The sequence below is a fragment of the Cajanus cajan genome, chromosome 2 (assembly GCF_000230855.2).
Source record: "Cajanus cajan strain Asha chromosome 2, NIPB_CcT2T_4, whole genome shotgun sequence".
Classification (NCBI taxonomy): domain Eukaryota; kingdom Viridiplantae; phylum Streptophyta; class Magnoliopsida; order Fabales; family Fabaceae; genus Cajanus; species Cajanus cajan.
The window spans coordinates 47,257,224-47,269,232 of NC_138518.1; positions in this window are offsets into that span (position 1 = coordinate 47,257,224).

The window sequence follows — 12,009 nt, forward strand, 5'->3', positions numbered from 1 at the left end:
AAATCGTTGTTTCGTATTTATGTAAATTTGTAAACATTTTTTTTAATATTCTTAATATTGAAAAAAATTTATTTTGGTCATTCTAAAATATTTTTTCATTTTTACTTTTTAAAATTTAAAATTATCATTTATATTTATGACAATCATTTTATGGCTGATAAACATCATTTGATTTAAGAATCTATAATTTTTTTTTAGAAATGACACACAATTATAGTGTTACATATTACATGACATTTCACACTTCTTCATTGATCAAAAATTTTTATCGATCAAAACTTTCTGGATAATCATTTCTGAGATGCTTGGATTTAGAATCAACAACTATTCTCACAAACTAATATAAGACTTTTCAGTGTGTTCTCACTCACATTCTCTCTAGGAAACTTACCAAAAAGTCACATATCACTAATTTGCTTGGTTTATGTAACACTCCTCGAATATGATGTCTTAGTAGTTCCACTCCACCACAAGGTGACATTTCACACAATTTCTCATTGGTCAAAACCCTTAACCAGTTAAAATCCTCTTTCGGTAGCACTTTCTAAGATGCTTGGATGCCTTTAGGATTAATGAATGTTCCCACAAATCAACACAAGATTTTTCATTGTACTTTGTCCTCACTCGCACACTTTCTAGAAAACTTCTTAAAAGGTCAATCATCCCTAAATTTTTTGGTTTATGTATCACTTCATAGATTCGACATCTCAGCAATTCCACTCAAATGACACTTAACAAGATGACACTTCACACAACTCTTTGTTGGTTATAGCCCTTCATCAATTGGAACCCTTTATGGATAGTCATTTCTGAGATGTTGGACGTCTTTAAGATCAACAACTGTCCCCACAAACCAACACAAAAATTTTTAGTGTGCTTTGTGCTTACATGTAGGCTTTCTAGAAAACTTTCCAAAAGGTCACATATCTCTAAATTACTCCAAGCCAAACATGATTAACTATGAAATTCTTTAATGATGAGCTACTGAAAAATAAATGCATCTTATTAGTATAGGCAGTACTAACTAATACTTTTAAGTCATACTCAACCTTATAGTCTCACACATGTACAAATCTTTATATCCTTCTCATTTTGGTGCATCCAAGTTGTTATAAGCCCACTAGCTTCTACCTAATTCGTAGTAAGAGAGAGAGAGAGTCAAGCTCTAATACCATTTGTAACGACCTTCATATTGACGTCTTAACGGCTCCATTTCATGACACTTCACATAACTCCTCATTGATCAAAACCTTTCACTGGTTAAAACCATCCATGGGTAACCCATTTTTTACATGCCTAATTGCTTCTAGGATCAATGATTGTCCCGACAAACCAACAAAGGACTTTTCAACGTGCTTTGTCTTTACTTACACAGTTTCTAGAAAACTTCCTAGAAGGTCACCCATCCCTACTCCAAGCCAAGCGCACTTAATTGTGTTGTTCTTAAGTTAAGATCTATCTAAAATTAGATGCATCTTATTGGTTTAGATAGTACTAAAGAAACAATTTCCGGTGCGATTTTGTTGTAGTTGATTATGATTCGAGCTTGTTGGTGCTTATTCTAGACATGTCATAAGAGACCTCAAATTATCCCTAAAGGTATATTCGAACCCTTATCCCCTACATACTTTGCTATTTTTTTTTGTAGGGTGTTGAGTGGTGAAGATGGAAAAGGAAATACCCTATTCGTAGGTTAAGCCAAAAGTTCAAAATAAATGTTCAGTGTAAGTCAATTAACCAGAAGTGAACCAACTTAGACTTAATGAAGCCTTTTTTCTATTAATTAGGTAGAACTTGATATTATCATCTAGCATTGTTAACCGAGTGAGCTTGTATATTGTTGGTAAGAAGGGAATGAATAAGCCTTTTGTTTCTTGTATACTACTGTTGAATGTGCCCAAGATGCAAACTTTAACCTTCTACAATGCTTCTTTCGACTTGCAAGTCATCAAGTAAGTGTTCTTAGTATGATGGTAGAAAGTTGTTACTAAATGATTAATAGAGAGACGAACCATGATGAGAGAGAAATAATTGAACTATAAATTGAAAACATAAGTTTGATGTCACTCCACATTTGCCCATGTTGCAAGATCAAGTTCAATCAATTTTTGAATGAGCTAATGGCTTAGAAGGAAATTTGGTCAATGTAAAACCCACCAGTGCCCAACAATATGTGCTTGGTTTTAATGATGTTATTATGAAAGCAAAAATTGTTTTACTTGAGTGGATTTTGGTGCAACAAATCCCTTCAAGGAAGTTGTGAATGGTGAGATTGTTGAGGTTGTTGAGCAGAAATAAGGATAAGTTTAGTTTTTATATTTTTTTGTAATTATTTTTTGTATGTTTCACTTGACTTTTGTTTATAATGAATCAACTTCAATCTATTTTTTTCATCAAAGTATAAATAGTTTGTAGTCTACTTAGATTTTTGTATATTTAGCCTCGAAATGTTTATTAATCAAATTTTTTTGCAATTCCATAATATTCTTCAAATTAATCAAATATATAATTTTTTTTATCTTTATTTTGACCATTTTTGTATGCTTAATCCTAATAGTTTGTTGATCAAATATATTTTGTTCCGAGTGCATCAATTTGAAGTTATCTTAGATTTTGCAAATTTTTGTGGATGTCTACTTTCACCAGTTCACCTGCAAGTTCCAATGTTCAATAGAGAAAATTATTGTATTTGGACCGCCAACATGAAATTTGTTTTAAGATATCAAAGTTCATGGAATGTTCTAATTTCTGGAGTTAGATCCACCACCATTAAGAGAAAATCTAACCATTGCACAAATCAAAACTTATAAGGAGGAAAAGCTGAAGAATGATAAAGACAACACTTGTCTACATGCAGGACTTGTAGATCATATTTTTACTAAAATCAAGGACATGGAAACACCTAAATGAGTAGGACAAGATTTAAGATGAATCTGAAGGGCAAGTAGAGTCAAATATATATGATGTATGTTGTGGTGTGATCTTATGAATTGTTGAATGTTTTGTTTAACAGGGTGTGGATGAGATACATGTTTGCTTTGGGATGTATGGAATTTATGTATGTTTTTCTATGATTTTGTAGGTTATAAAATTATTTTCAATAGTTACATGATTTTGAACTTTAGCTTACCCTTTCTATTTTTATGTGGTTTGGACTACGATGATGATAGATTGTATAGGAGCATATTAGGGCTAGGCTTGAGGAGCTACCACTGGTAGGTGGTGTGATCTTCTGTTGGTGACGGTGTTATTGTGTGTAGCTTGTATAGGTGTTCTCAACTAGCACCAGGACATAGGATTATTTTGGGATTATTGTATACATGTGTATATATCTTGTCTATATAAGTATAGGTGTTTCGCTCTTGTATTCATATTTTATATATATGTATGATACGTTCTCTATTTTAATCTTGAATTTTCTACTATGCTAGTTTCTATTGCTAGTAGTAGTGATTCTTTTTAGTGTGGTGATCAGAGCGAATCGTTACATTTATATTATTACAAAATAATTTATCTATATAATATTAAATGTAGAATAGTCTACTAAAAACATTTTCATCTCAAAACTATGCACCTGAAGTCTACTTTTTTCTAGAACTTTTTGGACTTTTAAAATTTAAATGATTCCTAATAATTGTAAAATAAATTTCTTAGCAATTAATAAATTTAATGATATTTATGTCAATTAAGGACACCAACTTCATATTGATTGTTTGTGAAATATTAAAATATCTTCCTAACATTCATCTTTAAGAATACGTAAGATACATTTTTCTATTTCTTCCCATTATTGTATCATCACATATCGATTTAAGAAATTTGAAACAATGTTGATGAATGAAGAATGAGAAGTTGATACAAGTTTAGAAATTATATACAAAAAAAATGCAGGTAACAATTGTATTAGTATTACTATTATCATCATCATCATCATTATCATCATCGTTATCGTCATCGTCATCATCGTCATCATCATCGTCATCATCATCATCATCATCATCATCATCATCATCATCATCATCATCATCATCATCACCACCACCACCACCACCACCACCCCCACCACCACCACCACCATCATCATCATCATCATTATTATTGTAACACCCCGAATTTTTCTACTAATACTATGAATAATTATTATTTATCTTGTATTTATGAAGATTATTTCCTTATAATTATTTTGATTAATTAATTGGGTTTGATTGAATTTTTAAAGGTTTTTAATAATAATCATTCATGAAAATTATTTTGTATAATATTATTAATTATGATATTTTGTTATAATTATTATTTGAAGAAAATCATGTTTTAAATTGTATTGATATTTTATTTTAATTTGATATATATATATATATATATATATATATATATATATATATATGTTAGTTATTTATTAGCAAACCTGGATTTTCATAGTTCTGGAAGTTTGTGCACATCAATTTCTTAACCTAAATCACTATCATAGTCATCAATTTAATTCCTTCTCCTGTCTTTAAATACCAATTGTTGGGATTTGTCATATCAAATACATTTCGCATAAAAGTGTGACCAAATCTTCCAAACAAACATAACTTTCATCAATTTTAGTAATAAAATCATTATGTTCAACTAAATCAAATTTTAAATAAAAATTGTTTTTGATTATCTCAATATTTGCAATTTCTAAATCATGTTCACCCTTGATAAAACAATAATTCTCTTTAAAAGAGACTTCATATCCTTTCATTAGCATTTGTGGAACACTAAGAAGATTTTTATCTTTCACAATTATGATACCTTTCTTGGTTGATATAGAAATAGTTCCTTTTGTAATGGCTTGCACAATATCACCATTTTCCATCTTAACTTTCAATTCAATTTCTTGGTTTAGGGTTTCACAATTTCTTAGTTGATATGTCAATGGAGGTAAAAAATGATAAATATTTAGTCAAGTGACTAGTGCAACTATTGTCAATAAGTAAGTATTTAATTCATGTGAATTGAATTCTTGAAATGCCACAAATAAATACTCATCTTCATCATCATTGTTTTCTTCAATCAAATTTTCCTTTTTTTCTAGTTGTTGTTGTGACACCCTTCTACCCCAACATTAATATACAACAAATGTAACAATAAAATATTTCTTTTCTTCTTTTTGGGTAAATAAAATCTTTCATAGTTGACAAATATTTCAAATATCATAAGGTAGAAGATTCACATTCGTAACTCATAAATCATAACTCTAGTGTAGAAATTATAAAAAAAAAGAAGTTAAGATTTTCAATACAATTTAGTGAAAAACAAGAAATCATATATATACAAATAATAATAAAGGAAATATAAATTAACTCCAGTAAAGGTGGCGGTGCCTCCTGGTTAGGGATTAATTTATACTCCCAAATCATATAATAAAAATATAACAAAAATGTACATTTTGGTCTTTTATCAAGAACGTTTAAATTACAATTCTTAACATAAATTTTCCTTAAATTATAAACTTTATCTACGTTGTCTCTTCGTTAGAAATTACAAAAGAAGAGAAACTAAAGTTATTAAAATAATAACATATTAAACTAAGTTAACTATGCCCCGATGTCACATCCTATCAGAGCATGCCCAACTGAAGCCTTAAGCCTCATCAACCACATCCTCATGATGTTGATCGCCTGCAACATAATTTAAACATATAAAAAAAATAACATGGGAGTGAGAAACATCTCACTCAGTTTCAGGTGCAGAAATAAAAGTTAGATAGCACCCACACACACACAACAAATACACATACATCATTAATATCACATATACATTCATTTATCATGCAGTGATATCATGGACTCGACTCATAAATGCATGCATGTGGCGCCATAAGGAAGTTTCACAATTCATCACTGGTGACCCTAAGGCACACCTGGTTACAACTGTCGGTGACCCTAAGATACACCTGGTTAGCATATCATCAACTGTCGGTGACCCTAAGGAACACCTGGTTAGCATATCATCAACTGTCGGTGACCCTAAGGTACACCTTGTTAGCATATCATCAACTGTCACTCAACATTTAACTTATTACAGAATTTCATTTAGTACATCATGTCCTCATTTGTCATAGTCTCAATCATAGTTTGTCTCAATAGTCCATTCTTAGGTCTTATGTCATTTGTCCATATTTCACATGATCATGTCATCAATACTCCTCATAAGGTCCGCATAGGTATTCACAGAGAGCATTCTTATTCATATTAAAACTCATTTATTATTAACATTAATTTTATACTCATTTATTACTTTCAACAAAGAACAAAGTAGAATAAATAGAAAATCGGACAGAACAACGTCACCTTCAACAAAAACAAAGTAGAGTAAATAGAAAATCAAACAGAACAACGGCATCTTCAACAAAGAACAAAATAGAGTAAATAGAAAATCAAACAGAACAACGACAAGGGATTGGGATTACATAATCATTTATTATTTCCAACAAGGAATAAAGTAGAGCAAACAGAAAATAAGACAGCACAACGGCAAGGGATTGGGGGCCAATCCGACAAATAAACTATGCAACAATTATCCCCACACCCTTGAGCGAGGTTCTCACTCCCCCCCTTACCTGGATAAGCAGGAGTTGAAACTTGGGCAAAACCTCCTCCTCTGGATTCCCTCCTCTTTTCTCTCTCTCTTTCTTTCTCTTTCTCTATCTCTCTCTCTCTCTCTCTCTCCCTCTTTCTCTCTCTAAGATTTCACTTCTCACTTCAGTATAAAATTTTCATCCCTGCCTCCTATTTATAGGCAATCTAACGCACCTGGAACGGCCCGTTCCGGATCCTTCAAACATGGGCAAATGTTTCAGTTGGAACGGCCCGTTCCAAAATCGGAACGGCCCGTTCCCAAAAAGCAGAATGGCCCGTTCTGAAACCAGAACGGCCCATTCTCAATCTCAGCAGAACGACCCGTTCTCCATCCGGAACGGCCTGTTCTCCATACCAGAACGGCCCGTTCCAAGGCCATTCTGCAACAACAAAAATAACACATTTTTAATGCTTGGAACGGCTCGTTCCATTTTTGGAACAGCCCGTTCCAAGTTACCAAATTACCCCTATAACTTTAATAAATTTACAAAAATACCTTTAATAATATAATAATAATAATAAAATAAAATAAAAGTTGGGTGTTACAATTCTCCCACCCTTGGCTATCACATGTCCTAGAAAGTTCACATTATCCAACCAAAATTCACATTTTGACAATTTAGCATACAATTGCTTCTCCTTAAGGGTTTGAAGAACGATCCTAAGGTGCCCATAGCGGGTTCTAAAGGCAGTCTTAGGAACATCCTCAGTTCTCACTCTAATCTGATGGTATCCTGACCTTAAATCTATCTTACTGAACACACAAGCTCTAACTAGTTGATCCATAAGGTCATCTATCCTAGGTAAAGGATACTTATTCTTAATGGTCACTTTATTCAGTTGCCTATAGTCTACGCACAACCTCATGCTCCCATCTTTCTTCTTAACCAATAAAACAGGCGCTCCCCAAGGCGAGACACTAGGCCTAATGAATCGTTTCTCTTGCAGTTCCTCTATTTGTTTCTTAAGCTCAACTAACTCCGTTGGGGACATCCTATAGGGTGCTATAGATATAGGTGAGGTACCTGGCACTAAGTCTATGCTAAACTCAATCTCTCTCTCAGGTGGTAAACTAGACACATCCTTAGGAAATACTTCTGGGAATTCTCTCACTAAGGGAATCTCATCCAGTTTACTATCAGTCTCAAGTGTTAAAGAAGCTAAGATCATGTACACTCTTTCCTTTTCTTTTAAACAAGTTTTAATGTCAACAGCACTAAGAAATTCCGTACTCTTACATTCACCAAAGGAAATAGATTTCTCAAAGCAGTTTAAAAGGACATGGTGAGAAGATAACCAATCCATACCAAGAATTACATCTAATTGACTAAGAGACAAACAAATTAAGTCAACTAGAAAGTGCTTATCAGAAACTGTCAAAGGACATTTCAAACACACTAGGGATGTAGCCACAGGACCATTAGTAGGGGTTTCAACAACTAAATCATAATCTAACAAAGACACAGGCAAATTCAATTTTCGGACACAAGAGACAGAAATAAAGGAATGAGTTGCACCAGAATCAAATAGTACAACAAAAGGAGTCTCAGCTATGAAACAAGTACCTTGTATCAAATTTTCTGACTGAGAAGCTTCACCACCACTAAGAGCAAATACTCTCCCTACAGTTTTTGGACGCTCGATTTGCGAACCCGATCCAATAACATGTGTTCTTCGTGGTTCGGGACAGTGGGTGCTGATGTGACCCTTACCCCTGCAATTGAAGCAAGTAACCTCCTTGTCACTACACTCAGACTGATTATGACCAACACGTCCACACTTCCAGCATCTTACTAAAGGAGTGGACACAGACCCTCCAACACTTCCAGTAGCACTAACAGTGGATCCTTTTGTAAATGACTTGCTTTTAGTAGCAATAGCTTTATTCCCTTGAAATCTAGTAGGAGCGGAGTAAGGCTTACTCCTACCCGAAGTACTAGAACTCACAACACGGATAGGACCTCCAACTCCTTTATAAAAAACAGCACGAGCACGGTTTTCACGATCATAAATGCTGCACTTATTGACCAGAGTGGGAAAGTGATATATCTCCTGATAGTTAACTGCAGTTTTTACTTCAGGACGCAAACCATTTACAAATTTTATGCATTTAGCTCTTTCACCACCCTCACCATGGTAGTGTGTACAATAACGAACCAAAGCATCCAATTTGGCAGCATACACAGCCACTGTGTCATTCCCTCGATTCAGCTCAAGGAATTCCATTTCTTTCCGACTTCTCACATCATCCGGGAAATACTTCTCAAGAAAGACCTTCTTGAAGTTGTCCCAATTCAAGTGCACCCCTCCATCAATCATCAATATTTGCAATTTCTAAACCATGTTCATCCTTGATAAAACAATAATTCTCTTTAAAAGAGACTTCATATCCTTTCATTAGCATTTGTGGAACACTAAGAAGATTTTTATCTTTCACAATTATGATACCTTTCTTGGTTGATATAGAAATAGTTCCTTTTGTAATGGCTTGCACAATATCACCATTTTCCATCTTAACTTTCAATTCAATTTCTTGGTTTAGGGTTTCACAATTTCTTAGTTGATATGTCAATGGAGGTAAAAAATGATAAATATTTAGTCAAGTGACTAGTGCAACTATAGTCAATAAGTAAGTATTTAATTCATGTGAATTGAATTCTTGAAATGCCATAAATAAATACTCATCTTCATCATCATTGTTTTCTTCAATCAAATTTTCCTTTTTTTCTAGTTGTTGTTGTGACACCCTTCTACCCCAACATTAATATACAACAAATGTAACAATAAAATATTTCTTTTCTTCCTTTTGGGTAAATAAAATCTTTCATAGTTGACAAATATTTCAAATATCATAAGGTAGAAGATTCACATTCGTAACTCATAAATCATAACTCTAGTGTAGAAATTATAAAAGAAAAGAAGTTAAGATTTTCAATACAATTTAGTGAAAAACAAGAAATCATATATATACAAATAATAATAAAGGAAATATAAATTAACTCCAGTAAAGGTGGCAGTGCCTCCTGGTTAGGGATTAATTTATACTCCCAAATCATATAATAAAAATATAACAAAAATGTACATTTTGGTCTTTTATCAAGAACGTTTAAATTACAATTCTTAACATACATTTTCCTTGAATTATAAACTTTATCTACGTTATCTCTTCGTTAGAAATTACAAAAGAAGAGAAACTAAAGTTATTAAAATAATAACATATTAAACTAAGCTAACTATGCCCCGATGTCACATCCTATCAGAGCATGCCCAACTGAAGCCTTAAGCCTCATCAACCACATCCTCATGATGTTGATCGCCTGCAACATAATTTAAACATATACAAAAAATAACAAGGGAGTGAGAAACATCTCACTCAGTTTCAGGTGCAGAAATAAAAGTTAGATAGCACCCACACACACACAACAAATACACATACATCATTAATATTACATATACATTCATTTATCATGCAGTGATATCATGGACTCGACTCATAAATGCATGCATGTGGCGCCATAAGGAAGTTTCATAATTCATCACTGGTGACCCTAAGGCACACCTGGTTACAACTGTCGGTGACCCTAAGATATACACCTGGTTAGCATATCATCAACTGTCGGTGACCCTAAGGTACACCTGGTTAGCATATCATCAACTGTTGGTGACCCTAAGGTACACCTTGTTAGCATATCATCAACTGTCACTCAACATTTAACTTATTACAGAATTTCATTTAGTACAGCATGTCCTCATTTGTCATAGTCTCAATCATAGTTTGTCCCAATAGTCCATTCTTAGGTCTCATGTCATTTGTCCATATTTCACATGGTCATGTCATCAATACTCCTCATAAGGTCTGCATAGGTATTCAAAGAGAGCATTCTTATTCATATTAAAACTCATTTATTATTAACATTAATTTTATACTCATTTATTACTTTCAACAAAGAACAAAGTAGAATAAATAGAAAATCGAACAGAACAAAGGCACCTTCAACAAAAACAAAGTAGAGTAAATAGAAAATCAAACAAAACAACGGCATCTTCAACAAAGAACAAAATAGAGTAAATAGAAAATCAAACAGAACAACGACAAGGGATTGAGATTACATAATCATTTATTATTTCCAACAAGGAATAAAGTAGAGCAAATAGAAAATAAGACAGCACAACGGCAAGGGATTGGGGGCCAATCCGACAAATAAACTATCCAACAATTATCCCCACACCCCTGAGCGAGGTTCTCACTCCCCCCTTACCTGGATAAGCAGGAGTTGAAACTTGGGCAAAGCCTCCTCCTCTGGATTCCCTCCTCCTCTCTCTCTCTCTTTCTTTCTCTCTCTCTCTCTCTCTCTCTCTCTCTCTCTCTCTCTTCCTCTTTCTCTCTCTAAGATTTCACTTCTCACTTCAGTATAAAATTTTCACCCCCTGCCTCCTATTTATAGGCAATCTGACGCACCCGGAACGGCCGTACTGATTTCGGAACGGCCCGTTCCGGATCCTTCAAACATGGGCAAATTTTTCAGCTGGAACGGCCCGTTCCAAAATCGGAACGGCCCGTTCCCAAAAAGCAGAATGGCCCGTTCTGAAACCAGAACGGCCCGTTCTCAATCTCAGTAGAACGACCCGTTCTCCCTCCGGAACGGCCCGTACTCCATACCAGAACGGCCCGTTCCAAGGCCGTTCTGCAACAACAAAAATAACACATTTTTAATGCTTGGAACGGCCCGTTCCATTTTTGGAACAGCCCGTTCCAAGTTACCAAATTACCCCTATAACTTTAATAAATTTACGAAAATACGTTTAATAATATAATAATAATAATAAAATAAAATAAAAGTTGGGTGTTACAGTTGTTTAGGCTGGTTTTTCTTTATCCTGCAATACTGTTTATTGTGGTCATTTTTATTACAAAAATTACAGTGAAAAAGAGGCTTATCTTTAAGCCAACAATCTTTTTCAGCATGGTTGGTTCTTTGGCAATGAGAACAAGGAAAAATATTTCTTTTTGTCGAAGAACCTTCAACTTTTACTTTATTGTTATTAAAAGTTAATGACTTTCCAAAATTCCTTCCATTATTCTTTGCTCAAAAGGCACCTTCAACAACTTCATCATTTCTAGTTGAGACTCTTTGATTTTGTGCGTAAAGCTTGCTGGTCAAGTCAATAATTGTAAGAGTTTGCAAATTACAAGACTCTTTAATTGCAAAAAATCTTGGCTTCAAATCTTTCGGGCACTAAAATCATGATTTTTTTAAAACCTTTTGTAAATAATGTTTCACCAATAAGTCACATTTGGCTCACAATATCCATTAACTTGTCAAAATAATTTTTGACAAATTCATTATCCTTCATCTTCATTAATTCAAATTCTCTCTTCAAAGTGAAAAGCTTAACAGTA